This window comes from Dermacentor albipictus, chromosome 5 (genome assembly GCF_038994185.2).
Source record: "Dermacentor albipictus isolate Rhodes 1998 colony chromosome 5, USDA_Dalb.pri_finalv2, whole genome shotgun sequence".
Lineage (NCBI taxonomy): Eukaryota > Metazoa > Arthropoda > Arachnida > Ixodida > Ixodidae > Dermacentor > Dermacentor albipictus.
In genome coordinates this window covers 55,059,285-55,077,778 of record NC_091825.1, presented here as the reverse complement: position 1 = coordinate 55,077,778, position 18,494 = coordinate 55,059,285, and the positions used below count along the sequence as shown (strand labels likewise).

Here is an 18,494-nt window from a genome sequence, read left to right as displayed (position 1 = left end):
GTTTATACCATTGTGCCACTATAAAGTTTCGCTCAGGGTATTTGACACACCTGGTACAAGGGCTACGCATTCATCATGGCACACTTCCCAATGGATGTTAATTCAGGTAAAATGAATGAAGGGTATAGGTAGCAGCCTTTAGTTGGGTTGTTTTCTCAACACCCCACTTTCGTTACACATAAGCACTCTTGTTGAAGGGTGTGCAGAAAACCACCTATTTTAAAAAAAGTTAGCAATTTAAACGTTTCGGGTGTCGTCTCTGTGACAAGCCGGTTTACACTATTATGGGTGTAAAAATTTTTACTATGTAGGTGGCCCCTTTATTGCTTTACTGCTTTCGTACATTGCGTTCCTGTGCCTCGAGAACGTTTCGCAGGTTTTACGAAAAGTGTGGAAGTTGTTTTTCAATATTTATTAAGAACGTCTGCGTCTGGAAATCATTGGCCGTCACAGTATAACTTAATGTTGCGTGCCATTTCCGCACATATCTTTGTCGTACAGAGAGACACTTTCTCCGCAGATGTCAGCGTACTGCCGGAGACACTCTTGAGAAATTGAGTCCTTGGTTTCGTCGGACACCCACAATGTGCATTCTGAAAGAAAACAAAACAGAAGGTCGTTTAGAAAACAACGGCGTTTAAGTCATGTATTCGAATACTTAACCGGACCGCAGTGGGGCAGCAACTCTCGATCATTGGTAGTTCTGAACAAGGCGACGCTGAAAGAATGCTGCCCTACTATGTATCAGTACTACAGAAATTATACCCTACGAGCCACAAGGAACCTTCACATAATAGGGGACGACTGTGAACTGACATGTCTTGGCCATCTGGAAAGTTCCTTCCTAGGAAGAGTAGCCGAAGCTGAACACCTGGCTCTCGGCTGGCTGCTTTTGAATTCCTCGCAGACATGCTCTGTGTACAATGACTCATTATTTAGGTCATATTTAGAGAACTTGTGCCAAATACCTCTTCGAGTAGGGCATCGAAAACATTGCTACCGCAATTGCTGCTGAAATATCGCAGATTATTTCACGAACAATTCCGTCTCGGCCACTGCCACCTTCCGAATTGTACCGCATTTTCGTGCAGTCCGTGCCAAATGCCTCCTGCCTGGACCAATCAAACTGCTCTCTAAGAAGTTCACACAGTTCTCAGTCATGACTCCTATTTTCATGGATGACTCTACTGCGATGCGAAATACGCACTGTGATCTATGCGGTGATAACTGGGCTGATTGCAACTGTTTTTTATCTCCTCGAGGCCATGGAACACATATTCAATGTCCCATGTATCGCAATAAGAGGTTCTGCCTTGAGCGCCAAGTAGAATTTGTCAGGGCAGCTCAGGTACTCGAACCTGCCCTTAAGGACAACAATGACGGGCCTTGTAGTCATTGTTGAATTACTCTTAAAAATAATATTGAGGAGAAAGTTGAAATAACGTAAGTATGGACATACTGGCGTTCCGTTACTGCATCTATAGCGCACAACACAAAACCATAACTGAGTGAAAACCGACGAGCACGGGCGCTTCTCCTCGTCGCATAGCGCCTGTCTTCATCGACTTTCACTCTATCCCTATGTTGTCTTGTACGCTATAGACTCAGTTTTTAAGGAAAAGCTTTAGCCAAAGTTCGATTCCTGATAAATACATTGCTAAATCTGTGGCCATGGTCTGACCTCTATTTAGTGTCAGCCATACTTACCCATTTTGGTAATTCTTTTCGCATATGGAATCATTTAATACTCCTGCTTCTTCCTAGGCAGAGTAGCACTTTAAATGTCACTCGCACGCCTGCGAAAACCCCTACCTTCTACTAAAGAGCTTACCCTTTATAATATCACTCTACCTTTGTTCTTCTCTTCAACATTAACTTGAGCGCTTGTAATACGTTTTTATTTTCACTCCGATTTGATGCCGCTACACTGGCGCCGTAAGAAAAAATAGTAATGGCCGGGAAAATGGCTGCACCGCCGCGGCGGTAGGCATGCACGCTGCATAAAGGGGGGACGCAGTGTTTTCGAGTGATATTCATCTTTGTTGGCGGCTTCAGTTTTGCATCAGAGAGGAGTTATTTCCCGATTTTCCCTAGACGCCGTGCGAGGCTTGTACTCCATCTACCGCGAATAATGTCTTGGGGCCGAGTCGCATTAGGTGCAGGGAAATGTGGCTCTCAAGTCGACAAATGATTTGAGAGCAGAGCGCCGTGAAATATTTCTAAACCCTTCGGCAGTGCCGACTTTTTTTATACGAACGCGTCAAATGACTCATTGAGCGAAAAAGCCGCCATCCGGCGTTTGTACAAGCGAAATGGCACCTAAATTCCTGTAGGCTGCGACGACGCTGCACGAGCGCGCCTCGACAGAACGCATCACAGAATAATGGAACATCCGCAGTAGTGTACCAAGTGTTACGTAAAGGGAGAGGACATTGCCGCTCTCGCTTTCATAAGTCTGTGTTATTCGCACGCTTCCTGCCCGCGCAAATTCTGGCGTTTTAACTGCGGCTTGGTAAGGCCAAATAAAAACGCTCCAAGCGTCTCAGCGCGCTTTCTTGCCTGCCAGGAGTTCATGCCTCGAAAGACCCCTCAGCGGCGTTCAATTGAACATCGAAGCTTTCGCATTCTCAACTAATAGGAAGTGCATATGTGTCTACGGATTTCATCTTTCAGTGAATTTACGTAATTGCACTGAGTACTGAAAGGATGTATGTGCTGGATGCATGAAAGAAGACGAAGAAGTGGGCTAGGGAAAGAAGCGAGGGTATGCGTAAGTGTTTGGGAGACAAGTCAAGACGAATCATAAGAAGCCAACGAACACTGACACCAAGGACAACATAAGGGAAATGACTTGTGCGAAGATAGTGGGATCGTTCCCCACCTGCAGCAAGCTGTTCTTTCATCCGCTATGATTTCCATTAATTTATCGTTTCTTTATTTCATTTATTATACAAGTAATTTTCCTTATGTTGTTCATGGTGTCAGTGTTTGTTGGCTTCTTATGATATGACTAATAAAAACCGGGTTCCTCGGTTAACGCCCTTTCTTCTCGTTTATTACATAACGATGGTCTCGAATCTGACAACATTGATGCCTTCAGGTAGCATGTGTGGGTCTATTGACCGGTTGCCTTCACCCAAAAAGATGACGTTCTCGTAACGCCTGCGTCAGAAAGGAGGTTCGACGTCCCCCGCCAAGGTCTGTGAGTGGTGGCGCTGGCTGACACTCCCAGGTTTCTACAAGGAAACATATATACCCAAGGATGTGGACGGGGAAAAGGCGCCGAGGTAGCGCAATTGGTAGAGCATCGCACGCGAAATTCGAAGGTTATGGGATCGTTCCCCACCTGCGGCAAGTTGTTTTTCCATCCGCCTTCATTTCCATTAATTTATCGCTTCTTTATTTCATTTATTAAATACAAGTAATTCCGCCTTTGTTGTTCTTGGTGTCAGTGTTTGTTGGCTTCTGATGATATGACTAATAAAAATCGGGCCCCTCGGTTAACGCCCTTTCTTCTCGTTTAGGGCAAGAAGAAGGAAGATGAAATGGTGGACGACTCCCGTCTTACTGAGATTGTCTTTTCTGCAGCTGCTCTAGATAGAAACGCTAGATTTTGGCGCAACCGACAGCTCGTCTAGAACAGGCATGTGGGTGACGTTTTTCGTGGACCAGGCGTCATCGGAGTTTGTTTTCACCCGATACCAAGTGCACAGTGAGCCAGTGATGGACCTTCCTCGCAAAGTTAGTTCTACCAATCTAATTAACGTGGTGCTGCAAGGAGCTGCAATCAGCCGCCTAGCGCTGGTGCACACGGGATCGGCGACAGTGAATGTGCAGCTCCAGTCACTGAGCGAACTTGTCCTGGAACCCATACACCATGGTACCCTCAAACAGGAAACATTTGCCGAAGAAGTCAGCCTGGTCTTGACTATTATAGAACAAGTGCGAGGGCACATGATTTAACATAGCGAAATAATGCTTGCATTTGCCTAGCCGCTTAATCAAGAAGAAATTTGCCGGATGTACTGGTGAGCGGGATGCTTTTGAAGGAGTCTCGCGTAGTGCGCACTACTGGCTGTGGTTTTTCGAGTGCGCATGTGGCAAGAATATGTGGCAATCGGAAGACACAAACATTTTGAATATGCACCGCTATTTGGGTGCTGTCGCCAGAAAATCGTATGATGTGCAATTCATGGATCATGGACCAACATGTTGGGAACTGTGGAAAAGTAACTTGTTTGCCGGTTTCCAGGGCAATGCAGTAGAAAAATGGGATACTACTCTAGGGTTCATATATAGACGTGGTTCTCAGCTTGAGTACTGTCTTGAGACGAGTCGCCTGTTGTATTCTGCAGAACAGAAGCTGCCGTCTCCTGCATTTGCAGATTTAGTAACGCAGGGATTGTCGATTAACAACCGTAGTCAAGTCCAGCTCAAATGTCCAAGAACATTTGATATCCTTCTTGGCATTCTACAGACCTCAGTGCCAACAATTACATTGATATGACAGCTAAGTGGAAGAATAGGACTTGATTCTCATAAAGTGAGTGAACACCCAGAGTTGTTGCGATCATCTGAGATAGCTTCATAAACAAACCCATTGGAAGCGTCGAATATGACTGTAATGATGATGAAAGAAAAGTTACCGTAGTTCACGACACGCTACTTCCATAAAAATTGACCGCTGCCCGAGAAAAAGAGATACAGTAAGACCGTGTATTTGGTGTCTTCAAGCGTACTGTATGCCCCCATTAAGGCTGGTGGCATTGGAGTGAAATCCCTCGTTGACAGTGCGGCTTCTGTATCAATTATCGACAAGAGTCGAGTGGATGGCGATTCTCTGCTGCTGGTAGAACATTGTGTGTCCAAACCAATGGTGGGTCATCGACAATGCATAGCGAATGGGTAACCCTGGCTATTGAATTCCAAGGGCGTTCTATTATCACTGACGCATTGACAATTCCCAATGTCGCCTATGATTTTCTTTTGTCCCGCCCGGACATGAAAAAAAAGAACCTTAGCTCTACTGGGATGGCAAAGTAATGACCGAAGACAACATAAGAACAGAAGAGCCTGGTGGAGAACCAAACGTATCAAGCCTGATTTTCAAACACAAAGACATCAACCCAGAGCTTACACGCATGGGCAACTATCCTGCAGCGATGAAATCAAATACCGTTCCTTTAGTGCTCGCAGATAAAACAGTGGTCCGTAGAGCCCCTTCTAATATGTCTGAGATAAGAAGATGTGGTTGAAGAAAGAGTTGCAAGAAATATTGGACGTAGGTATCACGCGGCATTGTGTATCCCCATTTACTTCTCCCATAACTATTTCACCAAAAGAAGATGGAACACTCCGCCTCTGTACTCACACTGGGCTTTCAATGGTCAGACAGAATTAAACGCCGATAACTGACATCATTGAAGAAATTGGTGGTTCGCATTGCTTTTCAAGAATAGCTCTCAGCAAAAGCGAAAAATATACCACGTTCATAACCCCATTTGACTCGTTTGAGTATAACGGGATACCGTTTCGTTGGAAAAGCTCCCCTGCGTGGTTTCAGATTATGACCGGCATTATGAAGCCTTGCTTGGGCAGATTTTGAAACGTGTACACCAAAGAAATCATCATCTATTTGAAGACAAAGGACCACAGTAGTCGTCTTTCAAAAATTCTACATGATCTCAGCTTTGCCAAACTCAATGCCAACTTCAAGAAAAGCGCGATCTTTCAAAGTGAAGTGGTATTTATTGGTAGGGTGTTTGATGGACACACTTAAAGTAATAAGCAAAAATCGGTAGCGAGAATCTCCGTGCTAATAAAGCCTTATGACGTGCACTCGCCACATGTTTTTATTGCATAGCAGGACACTTCAGGCCGTTTATCAAAGATTATGCACGGAAAACAAGTTGTCTCAATAGGTTAACCCAGAAAGACGTACCTTTTCAATGGGAGGATGAGTGCGAAGGTGCCTGTTGTGAGCTGGTAAACGTAATATTGTCGTACCCATCTCGCGAATACCGGATTTTTCTCTGCCTTTTGAGCTGAACACGGACGCATCACACTATGCTACCAGTGCAGTTCTGTACCAGAAACTCTCAAACCAAACTGGTCAAATAAAACACCACGTTTTGGCGTACTATAGCTATACGCTGGAACCCGCTGAAATCAATTACTCCACTACAGAAAAGGAAGCTCTGGTAGCCAGAATTTTCTACGGTACTTTAGTACTTAGCTGCAAGTTGCCAAATTCATGCTTTCAACAGACCCTCAAGCACCAACTCAGCTTCTGAGCATGACCCAGCCGAGAGGCCGCTTTGCCAGATGGGTGAACTATCTGCAATAGTTTGATATTTCGTAATTTCGCACCATCCTCGCCCGCTACTTAGTGATGCTGACGCAGTATCAAGATTACTTCCACACGAATCAAGTCAGAATCCAGAAGTAATCTTATTAAGCTGTGGGAACGTACAGATCTCCAGTTTATCAATGGAAGGTATCATGTACCAACAACTACAAAGGATTCTTCATCTGTACTACGACACTCTTGAATAAGGCGGACATGATGGTTTCTGGCGCACGTATAAGAAATTGCTCATGAGAGTCATATGGGGGCATGAAAAACCACATCAGCATTTGCATCCGCACATGCCACCTCTGCCAGGTGAACAGAGGTAAATTAAAGGAATCGGCAGACGTTATAACAAACCCTGAATACTCTGGTGTCCCGTTCGAAGTGATTGATTTTGACTTCTCGGAGCTCAAAACGAAAAAAGGAGTCAAACCAACGGAACTTTTACTGCTTTCCGTTGACGAGTGCTCAAGGAAAACTACGGCTAAAGCTGCTAAAGACGACGCAAACAGCTTTACCGATCTCTGCACGGCTGAATGTTTTGAACACACGAAGATGCTAGTCTGCCACAACGGGCCGGCTTTCCGGAATGAGAAGTTAATAATGTGGGCACAGGACATCAAGTACTGCCGCGAGGTCCATGTGACATGTCACAACAGATTGTACACCACTGATTTAGGCTGTAGTCCCCATTTTGCCACTTTGGGCACAGCACCCAGACTTCCTGCACATCGTGAGCAAGGCCTTCTAGAAAACCTCGACCTCACTGAAATCGAGAAAAAATGTAAAAGTACAGGAGGCTGACAAGCACCGCATGAAGGGAAACATTGATAAGAGGATACTGACATACTACCTGAAGACTATGTCCTTGCAAGGAAAGGAGCTGCGCCTTCAATTTCAAAATTTTATGGGCGATTTCAAGTGGTTAAGACCGCGTCCCAGCTTGGTATATTGAAGAACGTCTGGTTCACAGGAGTCTCTTGTTAAACGGAGTGTACCTCTATTGGGAATACATTAAATTATTACAGCAGGAGGTGTAATCAAAAGAAGCCCGAATAGGGAAGCCGTCTGTGCTGGTTGCACGAAAGAAGACTTCCCTAGCACGAAGAGGTGCTAGGGAAGAAGGGAGGGCAGTGAGCTTAAATGGTAGATGACACCCATCTCACTAAAACTGTCTTTTCTACAGCCGTCTTGTTAGGGGCGCTACATTGGTGGCCTCAGATTTTTTCCAATGAATTGACGCCATGGCACTGAGTACTGAAAAGAGACAGAATACGCTGAACGCAACCACAATAAGCTTAAGCGCCGCTCGCAAGCATCTGTAGTTTGGTGTGATTATAGGAGGACATGTGTTCTCGTTATTTCTACATCTTTAAATTTGCAACATTGTGTCGTAGCGACGTTTATGAGGACGTTGTCTTCGTTTAACGGTCTAACAGTATTTCTGTTTTAGTTATGCGGCATTTTATTTCGTCGCGATAATATTCCAATGACAGGTTCTTCAAATTTTGTAATTCGTAGTTATATACTACACTGAATTTTGAGTAAGAGCCGCATTGGCAAGAGCAACAACATAGCCTCATGATAGGCTGGACCAAAACGAGCATACCTTCGGATGCGTGTGGAATGTGTGAAATACCCTTGGTCCTTTGGCACCCTAGATCACGCAGTCATCACCGTAAAACATCAAACCCGAAACCAGAAGGATGCCGTGAGGGTAAAGAACAAACACAGGCCAGTCAATGTACTGTGAACGACCACATGAGGAAATACCGAACCGAATAATACGGGCATGCAGGGTGCTTGGAAAGCACCCGTACGTGCAGCCCATGCAAAGTGGGAGTACCCTACGAAACTCTTTTCATGACGCATTCTTGCTCACTGAGACTTAGAAAATTCCTTGCATGTAACAGCTGCAACACTTCACCTCATACTGGGAGCCACTATCAGCGGCCACAGTGTCGCTATACATCCGAAACGGCGGCCGCTGATAGTGGCTTCCACGAATTACGTAACGGTTCTAATGAACCAGACCACACTCGGCGTTCCAGTCGAATTCCGGCAGGAATAACGAAGAACGATAGGAAAAACAAAACAAAAATCGTGTTTGTCTCTCTAGCAAAACACCTAGAAAAGGCAGCAGTAGGAAGTCACGGTTAGTGAAATTAACCAATTTTCCATAGAACTGTTAGGAACCAAAAACTAATTATACGTGTATAACTGGTAAATTTATTCATCAGATTGAAATATACAGAAAGAACACGGAATATATTTGAGGGAGTTTGTATCAGACGTTGAAAATAGTTACGCAGCTTTAAATGAAGGTTCACGTAGTCGACAGTGATATTGTAGTCTGGCGCAGAAAGCATGTTGAAGAGAAATAAAAAAGTATTCTAAAGAATGGAAGATAACAATGATCTTTACTGATCACTGTCATGAACAGTGGTGAAACTGAATTCGTCCCTGCCTTCTTTTTTCCGTTCCCTTTGCAAGAAACGTATTTCGGCCACAATCAAGTATAGTAAGGAAATCTAAGCACCAAACTGTCTAACAAGAGGTCCTTTTCGGAATAGTAAAGCAGGTATTGTCGGCACCTATTGTTCAGACTTGCACTAAAAGACGGTTCAGGGTTACTGAAGAAGCAGTCTTTGCGAGAGAGAGAGAGAGAGAGAGAGAAACGTTTATTAAACGAAACAGTGTCCCGAGCGAGGCCGGGTATCACCCTAAGGTGGGAGGGCTCCTTAGTCCAGGAACCCTCTGGCTTCGACTGCCCTCTTGGCCCTGGCGACGAGTTGTCGCTGGTCTTCCTGGTCCCCGAGGGTTAGCTTGGCCTCCCACGTTTCGAATAGGTCGTTTGCTTCTATTGCTCGTTTTGCGTGCGTTTCTGGTTGCATTTCGCTGCCTTCCTGCCACGGGCATTCCAGGAGCAAGTGTGCCAGAGTGTCGGGTACGTTGCAAAGTGGGCAGAGGTAGCCGTGGAGCGTCGGGTAGAGGCGATGCATTATCGTTCCGTGCGTGTACGTATTACTTTGCAGGCGTCTAAGGATTAGGCTTTCTTCTCTGTCGAGTTTAGGGTGCGGTGGAGGGTACACTCGACGCTGGAGCCTGTAATGTTGCAATATGGCCGAATAGTTGGTGGATACGGCCTCCGCCTCTTCTGTCACGGGTCCGAGAGCGCGTGGGGAGAGGGGAGCCCGGCTGACGTGCTCGCGGGCAGCGGCATGGGCCGCTTCGTTCCCCTCTAGTCCCTCGTGTCCGGGTACCCACGTTACGCAGGTGTACGGGAGCGGAGTGCTTCGTCTTTTTAGTATCTTGAGTGCATCGGCCGAGATGCAGCCCCCCAAGAAGTTTCTGCAGGCGGCCTGAGAGTCGGTGAATATAACCGCTGCGTCTGTGCATGTGGTGGTGGCGAGAGCGATTGCCGCTTCTTCAGCCGTTTCCGGTTTGCGTGCCTTGATGGTTGCCGATGCTAGCTCGGAGCCTTGGGAGTCTACGACGCTCGGAGCGTACGCGTTTCGATGCGGATACTTGGCCGCGTCGGTGTAGCGGGCATTCGGGTCATGCCTGAAACTTCGTTTGATGGCGTTGGCTCTAGCCTGTCTTCTGCTCTTGTGATATATGGGATGCATGTTGCGCGGGACACGTGCGATGCAAATGCACTCTCGAACGTCCGGTGGTATTCGTTCTTTCTTGTCCGTGTCTGCGACATACGTCTCGCTGTAGTTTAGGTGTCGGAGTACTGATCTCCCTGTGGGCGTGAGCTTGAGTCGTTCCAGCTGGCTGTTCTTGTGCGCTTCGGTGAGCTCTTGCCACGTATTGTGGACGCCCATCTTAAGGAGACGTGATGTAGAGGCCATGGCGGGTAGTCCCAGGGCGACTTTGATTGCCTTCCTTATCATGATGTTCAGCTTTTCTATTTCAGCGTTCTTTAAAGCCAGGTACGGCGTTCCGTATGTGATGCGGCTGGTGAGGAGCGCTTGTATTATTCTTAGAGTGTCTTGCTCCTTGAGCCCGCTTCTTTGGCTTGAGATCCGTTTGACGAGGTGCATTAGTTGCGAAAGGGTGCGTTCTAGTCTCGGTAGGCTGGCAGCTCCCGATCCGTCTTTGTGGATGTGGAGTCCAAGTATTCGCATAGTGTCGACTTTCGGGATTGTTGTCCCGTTGAGTGTGATGCTGGGGTCAGGCTCTTCGTAGTTGGGTGGTCGGCCTCTCGTTCTTGCTTTCAGGATGAGGTGTTCAGACTTCTCCGGGGCGCAGCGGAGGTCGCAGTTTCGGAGATAGCTTTCGATGGTGTCGACGGCTTCTTGTAAGCTACTTTCTTGCCTTCCAACGTTCGTAGCTCTGGTCCAGAGCGTGATGTCATCAGCATACATCGCGTGACGCAGATCTGGTATGGTCTCGAGTAGTGGGGGTAGCTTGATCATAGCTACGTTAAAGAGTAGCGGGGAAATGACCGACCCTTGCGGGGTGCCTCTGTTTGGAAGTAGGAAGCTTTCACTGCGGATGTTGCAGATTCCGATTGTTGCCGTGCGGTCCATCAGAAAGTTTCTGACGTATGCGTAGGTCCTAGTGCCGCAGCCGGTTCCTTCGAGATTGTTGAGGATCGCGTCGTGGCTAACGTTATCGAAGGCTCCCTTGACGTCTATTGCCACTATGGAGTATTTGCTTCGATTGTTTAGGTGATCTAGAAGGCCTTCCTTTAGTTGTAAGAGTACATCCTGCGTTGAGAGGTGCTGCCTGAAACCGAACATGGTGTCTGGTAGGTGGTCGTTGTCTTCTAAGTACTGGGTAATGCGGTCGTGCACCATATGTTCGAAGAGCTTTCCCGCGCACGAGGTGAGGGAGATCGGGCGTAGGTTCTCCAAGCTGAGAGGTTTGTTGGCCTTGGGGATCATGGTGATGTCCGAGTGTTTCCACACAGCAGGCAGTTCTCCTTTCTCCCAGCACTCATTGTAGTAACAGAGGAGAGCCTCGGTGGCCTGCTGCGGTAGGTTGCGTAGGTGTTTGTTAACGATCCTGTCTTTACCTGGGCTGGTATTTCTAGTCAGCTTGGATAGGGCTACGTGGATTTCGGCCTGCGTGAAGGGTCGGTCGAGTTCTGGGTTCGGTTTTCCAGAGTATTCTTTGCTGCGAGTTGACGTGGTAGAGGGTGCGTCTCCGCATAGTTTCTTTTGTAGTTCTCGCAGGAGGTGTTCTTCTGATCCGGCGTGGTTGTGGATAAGACTGTGAAGATGTTGCTTCTGTTTTGTTTTGGTGGGTTCAGTGGCCAGGAGTGCGCGTAGTAGGTGCCAGGTCCTCTTCGTGCTCAGAGTCCCCTGTAGCTTGTCACAGAAAGCGTGCCAGTTCTGCCTGACGAGGTGGTCCGCATAGTCTTGAGCCTGCTTGGTCAGGAGAGCGATACGTGTTTTTAGCTTTCTGTTAAGCTTTTGTCGCTTCCATCTCTTCAGGAGGCCACTTCTTGCCTCCCAGAGATGTAGGAGGTGCGCGTCGACCGCGGATGTATCGGCATCGAGTTGTACGATCTTGGTGTGACGTTCTACTGTGTCTAATACATTTTTGAGCCATTCGTCAATGTCAGTTATGCTTGCTCCGGAATCTAGCTTGTCCCTGAAGGATTTCCAATCGGTTAGCCGTGCAATTCCTGTCTTGGTCTGTTTACGGGTGTGTGCTACATCTAATTGGAGAATATGGTGATCGCTACCTATGGTTTCCTGGAGTCGACTCCACTCTGCCCAGGGGACGTCCGCAGTAAAGGTAAGATCGGGGTTTGTGTCCCTGGAGACGCTGTTTCCAATTCTCGTGGTCTGGAGAGGATCATTCCAGAGGGTGAGTCTGTGTTGCTGTGCGGCATCGTGCACTCTAGCACCCTTCTTTGTGGTGGTATGATAGCCCCATGCCGTGTGCGAGGCGTTAAAGTCTCCCACTATGACGAGTTGGTGTCCATTCGTGGATTTCCTCATTTCTCGTACAAAGTGATCGAAGGCCGGTAGCTGGTCGCGAGGCGGGCTGTATACGCTGGCCACGAATAGGCTTTTCTGCGTCTTTCGTTCCGGTAAAACTTCGATTAAGGTGTGTTCGGTCTGGGTGTTCTCTATGTCATGTTTTTGGGCTGTCAGAGTTTTCTTCACCAATATGGCAGTTCGTCGGGTTTGTGCATATGTGGCGTATCCTTGCAGTCGGACGTTCTGCGTGTTGGTTTCCTGTAGTGCTATGACATCCGGCTGGTTCAGCTTGACGAATTCTTGTAGATTGGCGTGTCGAGGGCGGTATGATCGACAGTTCCATTGCCATATGCGTATAGTTGACTGCTGGTTCTTTGTCTTGTGGTTAGGGATCGCCATCGTCGATGGATTCGAATTCGCGTCGGCGATCGCGGGTGGGCGAGACCGAGCAGGAATCGCTGTGGCTGTTCGCCCGTGCCTTCTTCCGACTCGTGGGGCGCGAATTTTCGAGCTGTGCCTTGGTGATGTAGTTGTTCTTCACATGCGCGATAAAATTGTTGAGCTGTGGTGCGATACCATCTATTTTGGCGTTTAACGTGGCGATCTTGTTCTCGAAGGTAGCGGCTGTTTTTTCGACTGCTGATTGTACAACTTTTTCCATTGTGGCGTGAATGTTCTTCATAAAGGCTTCTTGAAATATCAGGCACCTTGCATCTACTATGGCTTCAACGTCGGCCTTGGTCAACGTCGTTCCCGACGCTCTGTTTATGTTTTCGAGCTCCTGGCATTTTTGATGCAGCTTGTCTGTGAGTTCTTGTTGTTCTTTGCATTTTTGAAGCAGTTTATCGGTGAGCTCTTGCTGTTTCTGTTGACTGCGGAGTAGCTTGTCTATGAGGTTTTGCTGGCTTTGCAATTGGCTGTGCTGATTCTCCAGTTTGCTCTGCTGGTTCTGCTTTTTGTTTTCTAGGACCCGTATGACTGCGGCTTGGGCCGATGTATCCAGGCTGCTCGTACCACCCGAGCCGCTCGAGCCGCTTACCGCGTCGGCGTAGCTCGTGCGCTTGACTGAGCGGGAGCGAGAGCGGGAACGTGAGCGCGAAGCACTTCGCAGTATTGGCTTGGAGCTGCTGCGTCTAGGGGAGCTGCTCGCGCTGGTGGCCGAGGTGCCCAGCTCCGGGAACTCTTCACTGCTGGAGCTCCAGCGGTTGTCTCTTTCTTGTAGTCTGTTAAGCCGCTGTTGCCGTATATTGTAGGGTGGAGGACTTGGCTTCAGTCTCTTCTTGCACTCTGTACTTGCAGTTTCATGCGCTTCTCCGCAGAGCTTGCAGGTCGGTGTGCAGTCATGGTCTTGTGCTTGTCCAGTCTTGCCGCATTTGTAGCAAAAATCTGGGATCGGTTTCGGACAGACGTCTTGGCGGTGTCCCATGTTGCCACAGGTGCGGCAGTACTGCACTGACTTGCGATATGGTCTGCAGCGGAAGTCTACGCTCTGGAAGATGATGTAGTAGGGAACGTGCGGTCCTTCGAAGAATACGACTGCCGCGATCGACTGACCCATCATTCGGGCGTGAAGAACGGTGTATCGTGCCGGTGCTCGGATTCCTGCCATAAGTTCTGCGGTGCTTGTTCCTGGTATGAGGCCATTGATGACGCCTCGGGAGACGTCGTCAGGAGTTCGTATGTTGCCTTTGACGTTGTGGTAAATGCCTCCGAGCTGTATTCTGTTGATGCTGACCAGCATCTTTGCGTCTTCCTTGTCGGCCGTGCTTGCGATGATTAAATTTTCGATTCTCTGTACTTGTACGCGTACTTTGTCATTGAAATCCTGCTGTGATAGTCCACTCGCTCTACCGATGGCGTGCACGACTGCGACGGTATTCCATTTGGCGAGGTCGAGACCTGCTTGCGGGCGGTAGACGATCTTAAAGTCGTCAAGTGGCAGGGGCGGCATCCTGGGTCTGCGTTGTCGCTGTGAAGGTGCTGCATTGGGCGTTTGCTCATCGGTTGGTTTTTTTTGCCGGCGTCCTTGAATTCGAGGTGTCCTTCTTGGCTGTCTTGTTTCTTGTGATCCAGGCGCTTTCCGCTTCGATTGTTCGGCCGCTTTCTGCATCATAGTTCCAGGTACCTTCCCCGGTGTTTTCTTCCGTCCTGTCTGTTTGCATTGCATTCGCTTCATCTTCTTTCTGGTTTGCCATTTCGCTTGCAGCAGCTGCCTCTCGGCTCATCGTAGGGGCTCTTCGCCGCGGCGTGGGCGAGCGCTCGTGTGCTCGTGCTCACGCGGCGCGCGGCGCGCGGAGCTGGTTCTGGCGTTAGGCTTAACCGGGTGGGCGGGCGGTCGTCGGGAATAACACTTGATATCTTGTGATAAGGTGCACTCAGCCGAAAGTGGCTAGTGTCCGCCGGTTTCTCTCGTCTTGCCGGTCGCACCGGTGCAAAAATTTGGTTCGTGACTGGCCTTGTTCCGGGGTGAGAAGCACGAGAAGCGGGAGCCCATGTGAGAGATGTCGGTACTCCATGGCCCCCTGGCGGGCAATCCCCAGTCTTTGCGAACATAAATTTTTTTTCGAGTAGTACAGTTTTAGGCAGGCTAATAATAATAGCCCAGCATTTTGGATAATGAACGGGATACTTGAAGGTGAAGAGAAGCCTGTGAACACGCCACACCGAATATCAAAAATCAAATGTGTTTCTACGAAAGTAAATAAATTAAACTTGCTGCTTACGATATCCGAAATAGTGAGTTTCCATGACGCCACAGGTAGCGTAGTCGGTGTACGGGAATCGGGCGAGGTCAGGATGACTGGTGTCTACGAAGTAAAATGTTCGTTCAGTTAAAAACGTCATTCATTCAGTCTACTCAAACACGAACTAATGCACTTGCCACAGCGATACATATTGATTCGCTCACAGTCTAGTTTTGAGGAATATTTCGGCACAATGTAGACTTGTCGAAGCGCCTGTAAACAATTAGAGTGGCCACACAGTCATTCATTCCATGTATTTTAACCTCTATACGCTGCGTAATATACCAGAAAATAATTGAATTGGAACTCTTTTTTCTAGGGCTGTCGACAACGTATGTAAGGATATTGAACAAGATTCAACACCTTGGGAAGGCGAACTTGCGAAGCGTCAACAAAAAAGCGTGCATAGCAGCCACCCGACATACATTGAAGAATGATTACTTAAATAACTCAATTAATAATACTGATGCGCACAAACGTAAGGAAAGAAGTTGTGCAGTTGGTGCAGCTTTTTCTCTTTTTTTCACTCACCAGAGTCCACTACGAGATTTAGTATATCGGGACGATCGGTAGCTGTGAAGTGAAATGGAATGTACTTCCTGTAAAAGAATATAGAAAAGAAATTATTTCCTGCAGTTACTTCACCCAAGTAGTGCATTTACCAGCCATGAAAATAGGATAGCAATGAACCAAATTGTGCGCTTCTAGGGGTGATGGAAGGAATCACAAACTTCTTTAAGTTGGTGATTTATAGTTTCGCAAGAGATGTACGTTAAGGTCTCGCACTACAGGACATATTGACGAGCCTAATAAAAACGTAATAAGACGCACAGCAGTCTTACTGCGTAATGGGTACTCTATAATCGCATGATATATTGACGCGCGCAACTGAAACGTACTTAGGCGCACGAAAGTAGAATAATCATCATGTTGTGTGTCTCTTTTGACATCTTGCTGTTGTTTCTTTTTCGCGTGGCTATTCCCCTTATTATAGATAAGTTAGCTCGTCTTCATTGGCATTGTGAGATATTGTTTACAAAATGAAGAAACAACAGGCGTAAGGCCGTCGGAATACATTTTAGCCTCTTCCCTATTGCGTACCTATGGTGAAGTACCCGTCAGTGAAAACAGCGAAATGGAAGATAATGTCGTCAACAAACTAGTAAATTAAACTATTGGGTCTTACGTGCCGAAACCACGATATCATTATGAGCCACGCCGTAATGTGGGATTGTGGAAAATTTCGACCACCAGGAGTTTTTAACGTGCACCTAAACTAATTGCACGGGTGTTTTCGCATTTCGTCCCCATCGAAATGCGGCCGCCATGTCATTAAACTGCAGAGGGGACGAGAAAAGAAAAGCCCAAGGCCATGTTTCCCGACTAGCGTCTCGTAAACTACATTACCCTGGGAGAGAGAAGCTGAAGAATAGACAGAGGAGAGAGATACAGAAGGGATGGAAAGCCATGGCGATTGCGCGTGTGCGCGCAGACAACATCTCGCAGTGAAGGTCGTTCACAGAAGGAACTTGCCAGTAAAAGGCAAACAAGTGCCTCCAATGTCTTGTGGACCGATGAGCAACGGGGAAGGTACTAAATTAGCGGCTTCTCGAACAGCAGCTGATGGTTAAGTGACTGCAATGTGCTAGAAGTGTAGAAAAGTTGAAGAAAAGTCAGCAAACTGGAGGAATTTCTCCGTCCCCGAAATAATTTACAGCGACAGCACCAGGAACTCCGAGGAAACAGCGCCATCTCGCTTTATCGCTTGTTCCTCTGCTATTGGCGTCATCTTCTAAAAATCACGGGCAAAGCATTCCGCAGACGTGGTCAACCAGCGAAGCTGAAACGTGCGGCCCCGGTGTTTATCTCTGGGTTAATCCCGACGCTTCATTAAACGATGGCTTGGTATGCTGCTGGGTCCTCGGTACGCAAATGTTGCTTGCGCTTGGCTGCACGAACCTCTTCTTGGGCGCGCGCTGCAGCATCGGCACGGCGTAGGCGAGCTCGTTCCCGGTTCTGCTCGCTGCGTTTCTGGTCGAAAGCATGACGCGTGGTCTACCCATTCCGGAGCCGGAGAGAAATGGCTGCGCGCGCGCTCGGCTACGACGGAGAGCAACGCCGTCATTACTGGCGTAGCTAAACATCACCTAAAGCTACTAACATCACCTAAATAAAACAAGGCTTTTTCACATTGATCAAAAACGTCACGTTACCAGGGCCGAATGCCATAAAGTCTGATGGGGATGCTCCCGAGCAGGCAGCAGTGATTGTGACGTCAGCCCTTTCATCACGCCAGCTTTGTCAATGGAAATTTAGGGCCAGGTTGCGTGACGTCATGGATGGGAGTAAACTGGCCTTGTGCTATCTTGGTGGCCTTGGTGGCGTTGGCTCATCGCGCACCTCTCTTTCTTTATTTCTTGTTCGTGCATGCGCATGGGGTTGCGCGGGAGTAGTTTTCGGGGACAGGTGACCGACAGACGGACGGATGGACAGAAGTATGGGCTAGTCACATACAGCTTTGCTGTAAAAAAAAAACTGTTTTGGTATGCCGCCTCCATCCGCTACATTAGGTGCTTGCACAAGCGCAGGCATTCTCAGTATGTCGTGGCGCACAAAATCCTATGCAAATTGTCAGGCGCAAATCTCCCGCTATCCGTGATTTAGCGTGCCTAGCTTCCGAATGCCGATTTGCCAGAGTTGCGTGAGATCGATCTGCAGTTGGACCAGATGGCCATAACAAAATAAAGCCTACCTGTGGCTTCTCACTGGCAATAAATAAAGAAAGAATAATGAGCAAATTATATTATCCGTGAACTAATACAGTGACTGAAAGTGCCTTGGGCTCCAAGTTTACGCCGGCCTTTCAGAGCGCAGTTCTTAATGGCCTGTTCCCGCGGTGAGCGTCGGCGTCGGCGGCGGCGGCGGAGTAACCGAGCGAAAGAGCACAATAGTGAACAATGAAAGAGCGAACGGGGAGCGCCAGATGAAGGAAGCGAGCGGCGAATAGCGGAGACGAATGAAAGCGGTCGCCTTCTGTGACTTGTTTTATGCGGACCCACCCTACCGCTCAATACGTACTCGTATGTGGTCTCAGCAGAAGCGCTCGCTTCGTACTATCGTCTGCTCGCGCCAGCACTCGTTTGCGCTTGTTTGGTTTGCTTGTTTTGGCCTCGTTCGCACATGTTTTGATTCTCATGGTTTGCACTTGTGTTGTAATTTGATTGTATGCGCGACGCGCTTTCTGTAGTACTGTCTGAAAGCCAATCGGCAACAGCGATTACACTGGAACCTTCGACGAGCCATGTATAAAGGACGACGTGAATCGCCCGCAGGTCAGATTTACTACAATTTCCGACTCTGCTGCATGTATCTCTCAAATACTTTGCCTCACTATATCGCAAAATGAAGACAGCTATAGAGCTGCGCTCAAATTTTGCATTGGGGGGTATAATAATC

The 18,494-nt window shown here is 47.9% G+C and overlaps 1 long non-coding RNA gene across 1 annotated transcript; it reads right to left on the bottom strand.

Moving 5' to 3' along the window:
- Nucleotides 1-451: 451 nt before the first annotated feature.
- On the bottom strand, nt 452-17,079 carry LOC135913264 (uncharacterized). Its single transcript, XR_010567933.2, has 4 exons — nt 16,998-17,079; nt 15,570-15,637; nt 15,018-15,101; nt 452-593 (listed from the first exon to the last, which is right to left on the bottom strand). It is a non-coding gene; the product is annotated as an uncharacterized lncRNA (long non-coding RNA).
- Nucleotides 17,080-18,494: the final 1,415 nt, after the last annotated feature.